Below are 20,104 nucleotides of genomic sequence, written 5' to 3' on the forward strand. Positions count from 1 at the left end.
AGTCAAGTTTCCCTGGCACCAGATTTCTCCCTAACTCCCCAATCTCTCCTCCTCATCAAATCTCTTTAGTTACTCTCCTCTTCTGTCCTGCCCCCAATCCATTTTCCACTCCTAGCCCACCCAACCACTCAAGTTCCTATGCCCCTCAACCTCCAGTTTACCCTTGAGATCTCTTCTATTTCCCCTTCCCAGGGAAGTCCATGCTTCCCTCTTTGGGCCCTCTTTGTTATCTAGCCTCTCTAGGGCTGTGGACTGGAGACTGATTATCTTCTTACCCTACTCTTAATATCTACTTATGAATGAGTACATATCATGTTGGACTTTCTGGGTCTGGGTTACCTTACTCAGAATGATTTATTGTAGTTCCATCTATTTGCCTGCCAATTTCCAGAGGACATTTGTTTTTACATCTGACTAATACTCCATTGTGTAAATGTACTACCTTTTCCTTATCCATTCTTTGGTTGAGAAACATCTAGGTTCTTTCAAGGTTCTGGCTATTATGAATAATACTGCTATGAACATAGTTGAGCATATGTTCTTGTGGTATAATTGAGCATCCTTTGGGTTCTTATTGAGACTCTTCCAATTTGTTTTCAAAATATTCCGTCTAGCTCCAACTATTGTATATTTCAAATAACAGGGAATGGAATAGGACTGGAGAAGAGAAAAGTTCTTTGTCTTTGTTTCAGTGAAACTATGAATGCATAGCACACAACAGCTATAAATCTTTATAGGATCACACTCAAGAAAGTCAGAAATAGTCTTTACTTCAAGCAACTATGTGCCCAGGTAAAGTTCACAAATTCTGTTCATCTAGCAGAAACACAAAGTTAATGGGGAGACACTCACAAAGTTTCAAAAAGTTAAACATCAGTCGATCAATTCAGCAATTCAAGTGTTAGTGTAGCAGAAAAAGAGTTGCAAGAATAAAGGGACATGATGTAGACTTGACATATAATAATCTTCACTAGTTGTCACCCAAGTTCACCACAGTCTGATGACAGTTGAGTCCTGGGTAGATTAACTGATCATCCCAAACAGCATCTGAGGTTGATTATGGGAGCTATGTTTTATCCCTCTCCAACTTGTTGAGACAACGTGTCAAGGTCAAATCCAGAGTTCTCTCATGTAACTGTCCTCAATGACCAGCTTATCTTGGTGATCCCCTTTATCAGACTCTAAAGACTTGAATCACAAGCCAGCTTCCATGAGTACTTGGCATGTTAACTGGGTTCTGGGGATCCAAACTCTCTGGTCCTTATGTCTGCACAGCAAGTTCTTTAAGCAAGAGCCATTTCTCCAACTCCTATAAACTCCAACTCTGTAAATGGGACTACAGAAATGGCTCAACAGTTAAGAGGCTACCTGGTCTTCCAAACAACCAAATTTGGTTCCCAGAACCCATGCCAGGAATAAACTTCTCTAACACCAAATCTTCCAATTTAGGGAATTCTTTGCTCTCTTCTGGCATCAACAGACACTCACATATATGAGGCACACAACACAGACACACACCCCCCCAAAAAAATTAACTTTTTAAGAAAATGAAAAAATAGACATGGTAGAGTGTAGTAGTGGATAACCAGAAGACTTCAAACTCTACACAAAGAACTACAAACATGTAAGAAATGCTAAGAAAGGTAGAAATAAACTCCAGGGAAAAACACATCAATTGGTTATCTAATAACAAATGATCAGCCTTAAAAAATATATATAGACCATGAATTTTAAAGAGTAATGAAGGCTATATGGGAGAGTTTGGAAAGAATAAAGAAAAGGGGGAAATGGTGTATCTGTATTGTAATTTCAAACAATAAAATAAGTAATTAATAAGAAAATAAAGAAGAGAACTACACTAAGTATATTTGATAATTCTAGTGAGGTCAAGCAAAGTCTGATTAGAAGTAAAATAGTATTGATTTCCTACAATAAATATAAAAATGAGTAAATCACTGCATATATGATCAAATGACTTTTGATAAAGGCTTTAAGATTATTCCCTTCATGAAAAGAATTATTTGAATTATGATATATTCATTTTTCCTAAGATAAAGTTTTTGTCTTTAAAATATATTGGAAAATTATCTCAGAATGGACCAATGATTTAAATGGAAGAACTCAGATGTTAAAGCCCTTAAAGAAAAATTTAAAGAAAAATCCCACAACATTGAATTTGACTCTGATATGTAAGACATTAGCTCAGAAGTACAGGAAACAAAAGAGAAAGTGAAAAAAAATTGATTATATCAAAATTTGAATGCTCAAATGTATAAAATGATAATATCAAGAGAGTCAAAACATAACATACAAGTGGGATAAATCATCTTAAATCATTGACATAGGGTTATACCCAAATTATATAATGAATATCTGTAATGTGACAATACAAACAAACATCTTAACCTAATTTAATGATACAGGAAATACATCTTTAGACCTCTCTCAGAAACTACAAAAATGGTTAAAAAGTGGAAATATACTAATGACTATTAATCATGTGCTCACCATGACTGACCATTGGAAAAACTGAATTAAAACTACACTGAGATAGTATCTCCTACACATTTTTAACTACTTAAAAAATAAAAAAAAAAAAATTGATATGGTGTCAGAAGCTGTAGAAACTATTGTCAGGAATGTAGAATTATATCACATCTGCTGAAAATGTCTGATTTCACACTTCAGTCACTTGGAGGAATTGAAATGGAACTGACCTGGAAGCCTCTCACTAAGAATGACCAATCATGGAATTGGAGACTGCTATGTACATTGCCAAGGGAGAAAAGTTATCTATTGTCATACCTTGCTATAAAGCCTTTATTAAAGTCTTTTTACCAGACAGGCAAGATATTCCCAATGGTGCAAAAGTACAATGATATATATATATATATATATATATATATATATATATATATATATATATATATTTGCAAAATAAATTATGTATCATTGCACCTATACATATGGATTATGTTGGCCACATACATATACATATACAGATATAGAAATATAAGTATTAGACATATATATGTAGAGTAACCAACAGCTGTTTCATTTGATTAAAGGCTGGCTCAACTAGATAGAAATCATGCATGGTACTAGAAATTTAGCCAATCACCTTGGATTAGTGAGGTCATAGACCTTAGAGAGAACCTAATAACACCATTTTATTAGACAAATATGATCTTTCCCTGCATTCTAAATAAGTATAGATACATATATGAGTATAGCTATCACCATCATTAAAAGAGATTCTCTTTATATCACAGACTATGACACAAAAACATAACATTTCACAATGAAGAGATCAATACATTATAATGAACCTATTCCACATGTATACATATACAACATAGATACTCCATCTAAGGCTCAGGCAGCATTGGGGAAAAATCAGAAAGATTGCAAGAGGCTGAGGATTAGGAAGTCCATTGTGATATTTTATTTCTGAAAGTGACAAGGATGCTACAGGCATGATATCTCAACAATATGGCTGCTTAAACAACAGCTGAATAATGACAATATCATTAGACATGCAAAAGACTAACAAAGGGGAGAATCTCCAAGTTTGAAGATTAGCCTTTTCCAGAAAAGATACCCTGGTTAGCTATTTAATACCAAGCGGAGTTGTCAATCCTTGCGGGAGCCCATTCCCACCTTTTGAAGTATTCTTAGGTAGAGGAGAGAGGAATTAAGAAATGACAGATAGACCTAGCTCATGAGAAGAAAGACAGAAACACAGGATAGCTTTGGGAGAGCCTGGATCAATACCCAACAGCTACTTCGTTTATTCAAAAGAGCCTTTTATAACAATGCCAAGGGGAGGGACAAAAGACCTTCCCCTTGCAAGATCAAAGCACACTGAACAGCCACGTGTAAAGCCTTCCAAACACCTGGTAACCATGCCTGTGGTCAAATCATAGTCTTATGCAGCTCTGCTGGGTAAAGCAAGCCGAGGTTCTCTGATTCTGAGTAAGTTCTCACTAGGAAACTTCTTTGGGTCTTCACAAGTCCTAAAACCATATACCTACAAGCAAAAAAAAAAAAAAAAAAAAAAAAAGACACCATACTCTGAAGATTATTTTTACATAGTTTTGTATATACAGGAAATGATAATAACCAAAGAAAAAGTGGCCATCATTTTGAAAGAGAATGATAGGTAAGACATGGTGGTGGTGTTGGAGAGGGGTATAGGAAGAGGGAAATGATGTAATTATATTTTAATTTAAAAACATTTCAAAAGGAAAGAAATAATGGCATGTCTATGTATGAATAAGCCTTGACACTGTAGAAAATGAAATGAGCCAATCATAAAGGCAACTACTTAGTTATTCACTGATAAGAAGACAATCACAGAGAAAGAATAGTATGATAGTTATCTGATTCTGAAAAAACACAGGGGATTTGGAAATTATTATTTAATTAATAATCAGTTTTGGAAAATGAAGAGTATGGTGGAAGCACAGTAGACATTGTTCCAAAGCAATGTACTTGATGTATTTAAAATACTGAATTTATGTAGAGTCACTAAGTAATATATATGAAAAAGTTAAATCATCTAGAGAAATCACTGATATCTTTTAAGAACCCCAAGACTATATCATACTTTGAAAAGTTCTTTGAAATGCAAATTATTTAATACTATTTTAATACCTCATTCCTTGATTCCATCAAGTCATTTTTGTGAATGTTAAGAACTGCCATTTTAGAAGTTGTATGTGTGTATGTAGGCATGTGTATTTGTGTTTATCTAACTACAAACTTTCCCGAGGATTGTTAAAATTTCATTTATTACCCATTTTAAAAGATTAGGAAATTGAAGATATCAGGGACTGGGAAGAAACAGAAAAATTTTCAACAATATTAAAATGATACTCGTCCTTAATGAGCTACTTTTATATTAAAAGCAGGATAAATCTAAATTGTAACTCCCTTCCCCATATACAGCAAACATTGAGATGGTATTCAAGGAGTTAAGTAGTTGTTATTAGCCTGTCTCTAACAAAACTCCATATGCAAATAAGATATTTATATAGCGACACAGTATAATTTTCTTCATTACATTCTGTTATATTTTCAAAAAATAGGTCATAAAATTCTTCACTGAGGCATTAAGATACTATTTCCTCTTCCTTTCTCTAGGATATACATAATTTTAGCTATCATAATTTGACCCCAGATGAAAACAATTGAGAATAATTTTATGCAAAATCTTCCCACTTTTACAAGCTCCTTCTTTACAGGAAAAAATATCTCACATTGGGGTTGTGAGGAGACTTGAAGGTCAACCAGTGTACTCTCCCAAAGAAGGAAATGAATACTTAATTAAGAAGAGTCACAATTATAGTTATTCTAACTTCAACAGAAAACACTATGACTTTAGGGCATTCGATCTATGTATCAGAAAATATTGAAAACTTACCTAAAATATTTTACTCTCTCTAAGCTAGGATAGCATACACTAGTCTCAGAGAAATCTGATACTAAGATGATATGCAAAAGTCTAAAGATGTAGTTGTCAAATGAGTACATGTAAATGGTTTGAAGACCTGAAGAAGGATATAAGTGGTTTACAAGGTTTCTTTCATGCAACATAATAGTTGGTTTATTTCTGAAGTGGTGGAGCTTAGAGGTAGGAAAATGTCTTATTCAGACTTTTCATTTCCATGAGAAGCACTAGAGATAAAACTTCAACAGAAAAAAAGGTGGGATTTTGTTGTTGTATATTACTTATATTCTTGAGATTCTAGTATAACCACATTGATTTCTAGTTTTTTCCTAATTCATTGTATTTGTTTTTTTTCTTTATCTTTTTTTGTTTGTTTTTTTTTATTGACTTTTCTTCATTTTTCAATCTCAAGATTTTTTTATACATCTTATCTTGACTAGAAGCAAGCTCCATAGGCACATAGTAGAGCAAGTAAGCTACTCAAGCTGCAAGAGTGTATATAGTAGTGGGCTCAAAAATCTGTCATCAAAAATGGATCTGATCCTAGCAGATCAAGCTATACAATTGTCTCACCATGCAGAATACCTAGTCAAGTTCCTTGCAGGCTCCACAGTCATTGATTAAACTTTCATGAGTTCCCACTAGTTTAGTTTGGTCGTCTCTGCAGGTTTCCACATCATGATCTTGAGGCACTTGCTCATAGAATCCCTCTTCACTCTCTTCGACTGGACTCCTGGAGCTCTGCCTGGTGTTTGGCTCTGTATCTGTTTCCATCAGTCATTGGAGAAACTCTCTGATGACAGGGTGTTCACCGGTCTGACCACTGTGGTAAGCCAGTTCAGTTCAAGCACCCTCCCCACTATTTTTAGTAGTCCAACCTGGGCTATCCTTGGGGATCCCTGGCAACTTTCCTAGCACTGGGTTTCTCTCTATCCCCATGATGTCTTTCTCTATCATGGTATGTCTTTCATTGCTTTCCTATTCCATCCCTGTTCCTGCTCAACTATCCCATTCCCTTATGTTCTCACACCCTATCCCCTACCCTCTATTGCCCACTCTGTTTTTAATGTTTGTAACATGCATATAAATAGATACATGTGTGTTTTAGTGTTGGCCCTTTGGTATTAGATAACCAATTGATGTGTTCTTCCCTGGGGATGATTATTTCACCTACTCTCAGCATTACTTTGTTGTTTGTATTTCTTTATGCAAAATTGTTTTAAATTTGGCTCACAAGTGCAGATGTTTTGGTCCATATTCAGCTGACTCTGATGCTTTTAGTCCTATGAGAAGGCTGAAACATCTTAGAGAAAAGAACAGACAGCAAGGAGTCAGGTTAAGCCAAGCTGCCACGGACAAGCTTCCCCAGTTAACCATTTATCCCATCTTGCTAAGTTCCCTATGCCTCCCACAAGAGTGCCTCAGCTAGGGAACAGACATTTTTTTTTTTTTTTTTTTTTTTTATGAGAGTGGAGAATCAACTCACATTCAAACTCTAATGGATATGAAGCACAGGAAGACAAAAGAAAAAAAAAAGCAGGGTGATGAAGAAAACAGGGCCTGTGAAGGGTGCAGGTGCCTTTCATTTTGAATGTCTAATGAAGGCACATTTTCCTTTCTTGTTAAACATTTAAATATTTATTTACTTAATTTTATGTGTATGTATGTGCCTAAGTGTGTGTATACGTACTATATGCATACAGAATCTCCCAAAGGTCAAAAGAGTTTTGTCTGATTCCTGGAACTTGAGTTTCGTGTCATTGTGAGCTACCACGTGGGTTCTGACAACTGAACCTGTGTCTTCTGTGAACACTCTGAACTGTTGAGCCATCTCTCTAGCCCCTCAATAGGAATTTAAACATTAGACTAGATTGATGAATTTATATTTGCATACCTATGTTCTAGGAATTTATAAGCAATTAAATATACTTATGCCATTTTTAAACTATATTCATGTGAAGTCTGGGATTAGGAAAGCACAAAGTGTGTCTGGACTGATTTCCTGGCTTTTCTGCCTACTGCCTAGAGGATTAACTCAGCTACACATCTTGGATAACAGAAATGTTACACACAGTCTGTATTGTTTTCTGATGATACTTTAGGTCTTTGGGTGAGAATTCATATATTTCATGCCTTTACATTATTCAATTCTCATGTATGAACTTTTTATACATTATTGATATGTAAGCATGTCTCTCAATAACTAATGCATCTGGAAACCATTGTTTATGTGCAATGAGTCACCTTCCTCACCCTGCAATATATAAAAGCTTCTTCTACAATGAACGGAACAGTGTGGTCATTGAGAGGTCTCTGAAGAAATTCTATTATAGTATCTTTTCCCAGCCATTGCAGTTGTGGAGATCCATGAAGGTTTAGCTGCACTGAATCTTGAGTAGATTGGTGTGAATCCTTGAGTAAGTAACCCTTTTATGTGAAGGCCCATATTAAAACCAAAAGGAACTCTGGAATTTCAGATATAAGTGTGTTGGAACTTGGTGTATTTATTTTAGCATATTTTTATGTTAGCAGCAGTGTTACATAAATAATAAAATTCTCCCTTGAAGGAAATGGCAATTTTCATTTATGTAGAAAAATTTGTTTTCTGTTTTGCTTTGATAGTCTAGTAATTAACAATCTCACTTTAATTTCAGAACCATGATAACATTATTTATTATCTAGTTTGTATACAGGATATTTCCTTAGGAATTATAGGGAATTGAACAATTTTCATAAAAAAATGAGACTATAAATATTATATTCTCTATAAGATTCAAAGTTGGTGGTTAATTTTATTATACTATACCTAGGACATTTAACAATACAATACCTTAGAAAAAGATAAATTGTTTTAATTTGTCTCTATATGTTTAAATTCCATACACACGTCGTAGATTCTGCAGCATAAATCCATGTATTTTCTTGTTAGTCATTGTTTATAATGACAGATATACATAAAAATTTTAACATAAGAATAAGTTTTATATCAGAAATGTTTAATGTAGTTTTCTTCAAAGAGTATGGTTTTATGATTTTTAAACACTAACTAAGAAATCATATATTTTAGAAAATTGCTGGAATATATTTTCTCAGCAAGCTAAGACATATAATCTCAGGTATTGCATCTGTCAATGGCTCCAATTCCAAGTTTTTCCTACTTCCTCCCACTTGACTTGCTCTTAAATGTTTCAAATGATCACCACTAAGAAAACTTTAAAAATGAATACTAAAAAGTCATATATCACTAGCTTCACCACCAAAAGTGGCACACTTTTTGCTTGCCTAATAAAGAATATTCATGTTTTTTTTAAGAATATTAAGAAAGAAGGCTCATTAATACATATAGTAAGAGCTTGGCCACATTCAAGTATTAATAGATTATTTTGTAAAGGGGTTGAACTCACTTAAAAGATATCTCTACTGGAAGCAAATGAGAAAAAATGATAAAAATGGAAGCCAGAAAAGTATCCCCCAATATTTAATATAAAATAATATACTTCTAAACAATGTATGGATTGAAAAAAATATCAGAAGACAATACTAGAAATGCTTTGAATATTATATTAGCTTATATGTATAGAACTGTACTTGATGGGGTTTCTAGCACGACAATTATGGTGTTTGGCCATCCCATCACCAGAGTAGGTCAGTTCGGGCTGTCTCTCGACCATTGCCAGCAGTCTATTAAAAACCTTATTTGCTAAGGATATAGGTATTGATCTAACAGTTAAAGGAAAGGAGATGATATTGGGACAGAAGGAAAGGGAGTGGAGAGTGAGAGGGGAGGTTGTTGACAACATTCAAGTAGACAATGCTCAAGGTCCTGTTGTATACAGATGCACTCCAACTTCTGATAAAACTAACACATTCAAGAAAACAAACCTTGATCTCAAGGGAAGTCAATGCAGAAATTTCAAGTGCAAGCCCTTCATGTTCCTGTTTGTCTTTTAGCCAGATAAAATGCCATTTTAGGCCTTTTGGGATGTACTTCATCTATTAAAGAAAAAGTAAGTTCTTTCCTAAAGGAATACGGAACTGATGTAAGAGGATGCTTTCAGTGGCTTTAGATCATGACAAATAAAGGCAAGGAGCACTAGAGACTGACAGGTCAGTGAGAGACCCTATATGGTCCCAGATGGAGACAAGTGGGACTGATATCTCTGGCCTTAGAGTTCAGAGATACAGGCTCTTAGGCCTTATCTGGAAATGTTTTCTCACCCTACAATGACTAACGTTTAAGTAGCTTTTCACTTCCAAAAAAAAAAAAAATTAAAGAAATTTAGGGAATGGATTGATCTTGCTTCTATAGTGTGTGTGTGTGTGTGTGTGTGTGTGTGTGTGTGTGTGTGTGTGTGTACTGACACCATTGCTAAGGAGGAGCAGCAAGTTGACTCCAAAACTACTTGCCTATACTGTAAAACTGTAATTGCTTCCTAACTGTTCACGTGCTTAATTAGATCTTACAGAAATCAAGTAGGTCTTATTCCTTGGGCTTAATATATTCTGGAAAAATAGAGAACAAGTATTCCTCTCCATTGGATATATAGGACAGGGGCTGAAGAGAGGCTAAGGTGTATCTTCTCCACAGCAGCATATTAACAGAAACATATCAAAGACAATACAGTCCTTGGAAATAGTTATAATCATTTTGTTGCCATCCATAAGATGTGAATGTCATGGTGTCAGAGCAAAAAAAAAAAAAAAAACCCTAATTATTCTGTTCCTCTCTTGAATATACTTTTCTTTCTATCCATGTTGGCAGTCACATTAAACAAGGAAGCAAGAATGGTCAGCTCTCATGTTCATTTCTCATTTTATACAACCAAGGATATCTAGTAATGTAGAACAAGGATTTAGGAACTTGTATCCAAGTTAAATCCATCAATGAGAGGGTTTTCTGCACTTAGTGTCCTTAGCAAAAACCTGGTACTTGTTCTGTTTGCACAGTAGGTTTACTAGCAAACAAAGCTTCTGAAGAGACAAAAAATAAGTTTTGGATTCTCTGTAGGAGAGAAAGGAAGTCCATCCTAGATTCTAGTAACAAATAATTCTGAAAAGCAAAAAAAAAAAAAAAATCTTTTAAAGTGGTCAACATCAACATCCTATCATAGAAGTCAGCCCTGTAAATCAAAGAAAAATTCAGTCCTCATTGTACATTTACTTTATAAGTCTTTCATTCTTGATATTCAATCCCTTGATCAGCTATTGTGCCTAAATGTTATTTTCCAGGAGGCAGAAGAGAGACATTTGGAGATCATGGCAACTTAAAAATTGAATACTTGTCCCTCTGGAATCCAAATGATTATGAACATATGCAATTGTTAAAATTCTCATTTTTGAAATTCATGATTCCATTGCTAAGAATCTATCAACTATAACTGAAAATTATGTATCAAAAAGCAAAATGTGACATAATATGCTTTCTATAGTATCCTTACAACTGCCATATAGACATTACTGTATAGACATTAAAAATATAGACATTATAAATAGTTCCATTTAGTTCACAGGATAAATGATCCTGCAGAGTTCAACTTTGTTTTTAAAATAGTGTATACTAAGACTACTAATGAATGGATCCTAACATGTCAGAGTTTGCTATAGCAAAAGGCAGGTGCTGGAAAAAATTAGGGCCTAGTTAGAATAGGGGATTTTCAACCATATATTGGTCCACACTTCTACCTGAGAATCGATATAGCTGATAAACATCTTCAGTGATGTGGCTGGATACAAGAGTAACTTAAAAAAAAATCAGTAACCAACCTATATGCAAACAATAAAGCAACTGAGAAAGAAATCAGTGAAACAATAGCCTTCACATAAGCCACAAATAATATCAAACATATTGAGATAACTCTAACCAGCAAGTAAAAGACCCGTATGGTCTGAACTTCAAATTGTTGAAGAAAAAGATTGGAGAAGATATCAGTAGATAGAAAATTCTCCCATGATCATGAATAGACCGGAAAAACACAGTTTAAATGTCCATCTTAACAAAACAACATAATTACAACATAATTCTTTACAGACCTTGAAAGAACAATTTTCAACTTCTTATGGAAAAACAAAACAATCCTGTACAATAAAATAACTTCCAAATATATCACCATTCCTGATTTCAAGCTATAATATAAAGATATGGTAATAAAAACATATGGTATTATCATAAAAAACAGATAGGTGGATCAATAGGGTCAAATCAAATACACAGACATAAATCTACACACCTGCATAAACTCAAGTCCACGTGGATCAAAGATCTCAACATGAAACCAGATACACTGAATCTAATAGAAGAGAAAGTGGGAAATAGGCTTGAAGGCATTGGAACAGGAGACAACTTCCTGAATAAAACACCAGTAGGGCAGGGTCTAAGATAGATAGTTAATAAATGGGACTTAATGCAACTGAAAAGCCTCTGTAAGGCAAAGGACATTTTCTATAGGACAAAAAAGAAGCCTAGAGAAAGGGAAAAGTTCTTCACCAACCTCACATCTGACAGAGGGCTGATCTCCAAAATATATAAAGAACTCAAGAAACAAGACATCAAAATAACAAATAATCCAATTTAAAAATTGGGTACTGATCTCAATAGAAATCTCTTAGCCATCAGGGTAATGCAAATCAAAATGGTACTGAGAGTCCATGTTACACTGGTAAGAATGGATAAGATAAAAAAACACAAGTGACAGGTCATCCTGGAGAGGATGTGGAGCAAGGGGAAAGGTGGGAGTACAAACTTGTATAGCCACTTTGGAAATCAATATGGCAGCTTTTCAGCAAATTAGGAATTGATCTACTTCAAGACCCAGTTATATGACTCTTGGTCATATGCTCAAAGGATGCTCAATCATACCAAAAGGACACTTACTCAACTATGTTCATAGCAGCTTTATTCATAATAGCCAAAACCTAGAAACTATCTAGATTTCCTTCAACCAAAGAATGGATATAGAAATTGTTGTACATTTCACCAATGAATATTACTCAGCTGTTAAAAATAATAACATCATAAAGTTTCCAGGCAAATAGATAGAACTAGAAAAAAATCAACCTGAGTAAGGTAGCCCAAATCCAGAGAGACAAGCATGGTATATACTCACATATAAGTGTATATGAGGGATCAGGTGGGGGAGGGATAAAGGGGGAGAGTATTGAAAGAGACAACTGCAAGAGGGGGTTAAGGGTAAGGTAGAAACCTCATACAGGGGGAGCTCACAGGAATGTACAAGGATGACCCCAGCTAAGACTCCAAGCAATAGCTACGTACCCAGAACTGGACATTTCCTATGACCAGCAAGCCTTCCAGTAGAGGATTTGGGACACCAGTCTAGCCACATAATCTTCAACATACAGTCTTTCCTGACTGTTTGATGTGCTTGGGTGAGGATGATACAGAGATTGTGGGAGTTGCTAACCAATGACTATTATAGTCTCTGACCCATTCCACTCTGATACTTCCTGGAGTACCAGGACCCAGAGCCTGGATAGCCCTGAGACCTAGGATAGAACCAAATATGACTAGAGAAGAAATTTTCAATGAAATGATGGCTAAGTATATTCTGCTATACTCATAGACTGGTGCCTAGCCCAATTGTCAATATAGAGGCTTCTAGCATCTGATGGAAACAGAGGCAGAGATCTACAGCCAAACATTATGCTGAGCTCAGGAAATCATCCTCCTGAAGAGAGAAAATAAGAATTTTAGGAGCCACAAGGGTCAAGAACAACACAAGAAAACCAAGATTATCAACTCACCTGGGCTCATAGGAACTCACATAGACTGAAATGACAATCAAGGAACCTGTATGGATTGTCCTAGGCCCTCTTCATATACATGGCAGTTGTATAGCTTAGTCTTCTATAGATTCCTAACAATGGGAGCAGGGTCTGTCTTTGACTCTGTTGCTTGATTTTGGGACACTGTAACTCATATTGGACCATCTTGCCCAGCCTTAATAGAAAGGGGTGGTGCTTAGTCTTACTGTAACTTGATATGCCATATTTTGTTGATATCCATAGAAGGCCTGCTCTTTTATGAATAGAAATGTAGGAGAAGTTTGGGGAGGGAGGAACTGGGGAGGATGGGGGGGATTGGGAGAAAAGGAGGAAGGGGAAACTGCTCAGGATGTAAAATAAATAAATCAATTAAAATGAAAATAAAATCACTAAAAACATTGGAGATTTCCTGACAAAACAGCAAGCAAAGGAGCTATAGAGTCTGTATGAGGTTTATCAGTGACACACCAGAAAGAATGAGCTCAAGGTGACTCACAATGGGCTATTTTAAAAACTTTGTGAATGATTCTTCACTGCCTAAGCTGGATAGTAAAGAAGAAGCAACACAGTGCTATAAATGGAGTGATAGAAATACGGTTTCATGAATCTGAAGAGTTTGTCTTATGGAAAACATGTATTTATCTCTATAGAGAGGTGGGTTTAAGCACATGCCATAATATAATGAGCGAGTATTAGCTTCATAACTTAATTTTCATAATAGGTAAACTACAAAAGATTCTAAAATTCTAAATTATCTGACTGTCAACTCAGTTGTTTTTCTTTACTTTTTTCCCCCAGCAAACCATTGCTCTTGATAGACATTTAAGAAATGTTCCCTTGTGTACAATCCAACTTCCTGGTTGGTGTAGCAAGGATATAACATTTGTTGGTACACATCAGTAACTTTGATATCTGGATTACACTCTTGAGTTTCTCCTTTTTTCTTCAATTGTGGCATCATTTTCTGATCCATAGAACAAAATAATTTGAGCAAGGAAATTCAAGCTATGATGAGTAAGGTTATTTTCATGGAGTTATCTCTTTTTAAACCAAGTCTTACCATCTGTTCTCTTCTTTATGTTTTTGGGATGTACATAATTAACTGAGCAATCATGTCATAAAAGGAAGGAGATGAGTCATTTCAGTACATCTTGATAGTTTTTGTACAGTACAGCTGTTATGAAAGATTTCCTTCCAAACACTTGTTCCAGGTAAGAGTCAAAAGAGATCTATTTTTTCCTTTGATTGACTCTTCCTAAAATGCACATAAAATAGAAGTAAATTTGAAAGTTCCATATTCACTGAAATCACATAGCAAGTTACAGACCAGAATAAGGTCACACATTGCTTATTGTATTCTCAGTGAAAACAATATAACAGACTGTATTTTGTCTCCAATGTTATCTGTCTGCTGCAACTCAATAAACCCTATCAAACTAATTCTTCAACTTGATGTACTGCTCCTTTCTACTACTAACAGCATGCTGTTTGTTCTGCATGAAACACCTGAAAAGGGTTGGAAATCATATCTCTGTATGCCCTGTGTTCTCAAACAAGCTATATTCTCCCTATATTTAGCAGAGAAGAGCATATATATCTTACACTGAAATTGTGTCATAATTCAATTCCATCACTAAAGTATAAACTTTGTGATGCATTATATGCTGTTTTTTTCCCTACATAACATAGATCTGGGGAGAATATAACTATCAGTGTATGCTCAAAGAGTTCCATAATCAATTGAATTAATAAATTGTGTCATTACCATTAACAAACCTGAACAAAAGTGAATGTGCGTACAGTTATTTGTTAACTGATTAAAATCTTAGGATGTGCCTATGAAGTTATGTTACCTTATAAAACAGCTGCTTATGACAGGTAAAATCAATGCTACTTTTCAAATGTCACTTTTATATTCACTATGGAAATAAATATTTGTGTGACCTTTCATATTGGTATTTTAGACAACAATAGATTCACATGTGTGTCTACTAAAAACTAAATAATAAGATTGTATGAGAGGGAAAAAGTAAGACTATCTGAAACAGAAGCTTTGGAAATATTAGCACTGAGAAGTAACAAAAACATTTTTAATAAAACAAAAAAGGGGAGAAAGAATAGGGGTCATCTGTTAAGAGCACGTAGTGGTTTTCTTTTCTTTAAGAAAAGGTTTCTCTGTGTAACAGTCCTGGCTGTCCTGGAACTCACTTTGTAGACCACACTGGCATCAAACTCTGGTTTTCTAGAATACCTGAGATTAGTTCCTAAGATCCACATCAGAAAGCTCACAACTGACTGTTACTTCAACACCAGGAGATCTCACTTCCTATTCTGGTTCCAAGAACATCTGCACACACATAGCAGGCACAAAATGCATCTCAAATAAATCTAAAGTTAATATTAACAGTTAAAAAAAAAAAAAAAAAAAAAACGACAACAACAACAACAAAAAAACCAAATGAGTAAACTAGAATGTGAAATCAGTGGAAATTGATTCAGGAACACATAGGAGAAACATTATATTTTTCATATGATCAGGATTTGCAGGATTACAACTCTTGGGTAAAATCCAGATGATTAATTCTGTCTGAAATTGGGAATAATAGAAATTCAACATTGCATAAGCATTCACTCACTCTAAACCAGCAGCAACAACCACAATGCAAAGAAATAAGAATTAAGAGATTATCATCACCATGTTCTAATCATTCTTGTTACTTTAAATATTTTCCTGGAAATAAACATTAGCCCAGTATTCAGCTTTGTTTTGAATTGCTGCATTATCTTAATTTGTTTTTAATTTGGCTTGTTTACTACTTGGTTATATTATTTCCTTTGGAAATTACAATGATGTCATTATTTTCACTAGTAAGTAAAATAAATATTTTAAGTGAAAATGAACAGTTCTAGAAACAGTAATTTGCTGAAGAGAGTGTTTTTAAAGGTCTGACATGAAACTAAAGCACCTAGTAAACCAAAATACAATATAAACATAATCTCTGGATTATACAGGAACTGAAACAACACATAACAACCTTAAACTTTCTACAAATCATTGAGGTTCCCTTCAAAGGGAGTATAAAGATGGACTATAAAACCCAAAATGCAACAACAGTGATAACTAAGAGGATTTTTTTTTGTATAGAACCTGATAGTTTTGCCCTTGACACTGAATAGAATAGGGACTCAATGCATTGAAGAAAGCAGAAAAGATTTTCTTGAAGAGTTTATGATTTTGCAGTTGTAATAAAATTAGTAGTGAGAATTTGCAACAACAAGGTAAGTCTGATATGATTCTTCAGAATTTCTCAAAACACACACACACATACCAAAATACAGGCTAGTGTAAGAAAATTTTAACTTCAGTGAATTTTTTTTCTTAAATGTGCCAATGAACAAAAGAAGTTGATTCAGGAACACATAGGAGAAACATTGTATATTTCATATTAACAGTAAATAAAGAAAAACAGAATCAACAATATCCATTGAAATGATTATAAATCTAAACAACAGAGATAATTTTTCTTAAAACAATCTTTTCAAATATGTTTACATGAATAAAAGAGTAGACTGAATATGTTAGAATGAGAGATTATTTAAAAAGATGACTTGCCAATGTGAAAAGATAAATACTTCTAGAATGATAGATACATAATTAAACTTATTTATACATATAATTATATATAGTCAAGTGATACATAAATTAAACAGTGTGGGAAGATTAGAGAAGAAATAAAAAAAAATATGGCTACATGAAGTCATGTGTGTCTGTAATCCTAGATCTTTAGAGATGGAGACAGAAAGATTGTTGAAATTTCTAGGTCAGCCAAAACTAAGAGAGCAACACCCCTTCCCCCCAGTTATGCTGAAAAAATAAGAAAGACAGAGACAGAGAAGGGAAGAAAGAAAGAAAACTTAATATTATTATAAAAGAAAAAATTCATAAATTAGTAAAGATGTTTAATTTAGAAAATAGACCAATGCTTGAAGTGCAGTAGTGAGCAGAAGTGTGGGTAGAGATCATAAAAGAATATTTCTTGTCAGTTTAGTGTCTATCTAATTAGAAGATCAGAAACAAAGAATTTGGAGTAGGTTAAATATTTCATTTTTAAAAAACTGAATATAAGCACTTTTATAATAACTGAAGAAAAATATAGTGCCTTTCAGACCCCCCAAAATAAAGGACACTTTATATATAAACTGGTCATCATGGATCAAGTACAATCATAAAGGAAAACAAACCCAGCTGATGCATTTCCACATCTGTAATTAAAGGTAAATTTTTGTAGAATTATTTGAAGAAAATTATTTTCAACTAAAAGTCTTATAATAAAAAAAAGGCTTTCCAAAATTGGTTACATAATAAAGACATTGTGAAAAGTTAAATTTATCCTGGATTAAAAATCAAATCAGAAGTAATCACTAATACTGAAACTATAAAGTTTATTCTAACTATGGTGGAAATCAGTCAGAAATTAATAAAAAAAAACTTGAAAATATTTTGCTGGTTCATGTGTTAATATTGTATTATTGTAAATATCACCAACTATATTTTAAATAATGTATAATATTAATTGATAACACTGAATATCTATATTTTTAAAAAGTAAATGAGTTCATACTTAGACAAAATTTTAACTTTAAATATATTTATTTTCAAAATTAAAAAACAATCAAAATCATTTAGAAAACGTAGTTAAAAATAAACAAAATTCACTTGTATTGAAAAAAAAAACTAAGAAATCCTAAATAAAGAAAAACTAATGGGGATACATGGTCAAAGCACACATTGTAATTAAATGAAAATATCCTCGTAAACATAGTATGAATATATGCCAATATAAAAATACATTGACTAAATAGTAATTACACAATAATGTAGCTAAAGTTAAAATCTGGGTCCCTAAAAATCTACTGAAATCATTGATCTAGATTAGATGTGATAAATGATAAACAATACAAAAATAATGTCAGGGTCAAAAAAGTTAATCAGCAAGAGAGACTGGTCAGTGGATAAAGGCATATGCCACTCTGAAGACCAGAGTTGGATATCCAGGCTAATGGTAGAAAAGGAGAAAAGACTTCTATGTGTTGCCCTCAGCCCTCTACATGGAAGCCTTAACACACACATGAGTCCTCTCCATCACAAAATAGATAGTGAGTGAAATACTACAAAATATTTGATAATAAGATAGAAAAACTAATTTTGTCCCAATAAATTTGAAAATACCATCTGGTACTCTAAAAATCCAAGCTTCTAGTGGCACCACTATCCAGACTTGAAGGTTATCTCCCTTCAAACTCTATTAATTTTCATTTTTATTTGGATTTTAAGATTATAAGGTTCTTATATGTCTTTTTCATAGCTTCTTGCAGTTGTTTAATCCTCTCTCAAACCCCCGGATCTCCATGTCCCTCTACCCTTACTTTAATCCATGCTTAAACCTTTCAATTGCCTTGCCTAATTGTCCCCCTTTCTACTTCCGTATTGCCCAAATTCTACTAACCATCCCCTCGCTTCATTTTACCTTTATTGATCAACTATTTACAAATTGAGTATACAAAAATCACACATTTAATGAACAATGATGTCCCTTTACAACATCCCTAGCTCCTACAGTTATTCCAGGTTAAATATTCAAACCTGGAAATTCAGAGCTATGATCTGCATATGAGAGAAGCAACCTAAGCTACTAAGTATAATGTCTTAATGGTCTCCATCATATGAGAGGGGTATTTGAATATTTGTGCATTTATAAAAGAGTTACAGTAACGGTCAAGAAAAAGATACATGACAAAGAAATGAATTCTCAGACACATAGAACAAAATGACAGAATGAGGACACAGGAAAATGATTCAGAAACTTGTTGATTTCAGGCAATGGAGAGAACAGAGCATTTTCTTCATTGGTACCAAGGCTTCTGGAATAACTTTCCATACCAGACTCCTTTAGATTGTTACTTTGGATCTAGTCTAACTCATAAACACCGCAGGAGAATCAGCTATACATGGGAGACTTCTCTCAGAGGCACTTCTTAGAGGAAGGCCAAATCCACAGAGTCACAAGCATTTGAAACAGTATATATGATTAAATCAGCACAGTTATTTAATTCTAGGCAAGTTCCTACTCCAGGCCCCAGTTCATCCATCTTTAAAAGGATAAAGTTGGAGGAAAGATTTACAGACAAACTTTTGTGGTCTACATTTCTGTTATTTCTGATTCTTAAGAGAGTTTATATTTATTTGTTCATTTCGATCTACTCACATTTGTGAAAGTTTAGTCCTGGCTAAGCAGAGCCAAGCAGCAGGAAGGAACAACGGAAAGAGAAGTGAAATCAATAACCCCAAAGCAATTGCTTCAAAGACTATGAGCATCCTTTGTCTCTCTTCTAGGGTAAGATGCTTGCAAGAATAAAGGGGAAAGCAACCAGAAGGAGTGAAACTAAAAAAAAAGATGAGAGGTAGGCTGGGGATTAGGTAGCAAAGGAGGAAAGGCTTAGAAATCCGTAGTTTACTCAGGATTCATTTGACCCCCCTGACTTCAGAAAAGGTCCATGTGCAGTGAGAGTTGGATTTTCTTTTTTACTGTGTGTTAGTAGATAAGAGAATTTTCTTTTCTCCTTTTCCCCTGCTTCCTCCCCCAGTTTTCATACTACTAGAACTACAATTCCAAATAATATTTTCCCATTGATAAGATAGTTCCTTTTGTTTCAGGTGCACTGATTGAATCCAGAGCTTTATTGACACTGGGCAAGTGCTCTAATATTGAGCTTTATCCAAAGATCCTTTCTCATTGCTATGTAAAGAAAAATTTTCCCCTTTTGAAATTTAAAATATTGAGAGAAAACCTGAGCTCAAGGTATAAATTAATA

This window comes from Peromyscus leucopus, chromosome 2 (assembly GCF_004664715.2).
Source record: "Peromyscus leucopus breed LL Stock chromosome 2, UCI_PerLeu_2.1, whole genome shotgun sequence".
NCBI lineage: Eukaryota > Metazoa > Chordata > Mammalia > Rodentia > Cricetidae > Peromyscus > Peromyscus leucopus.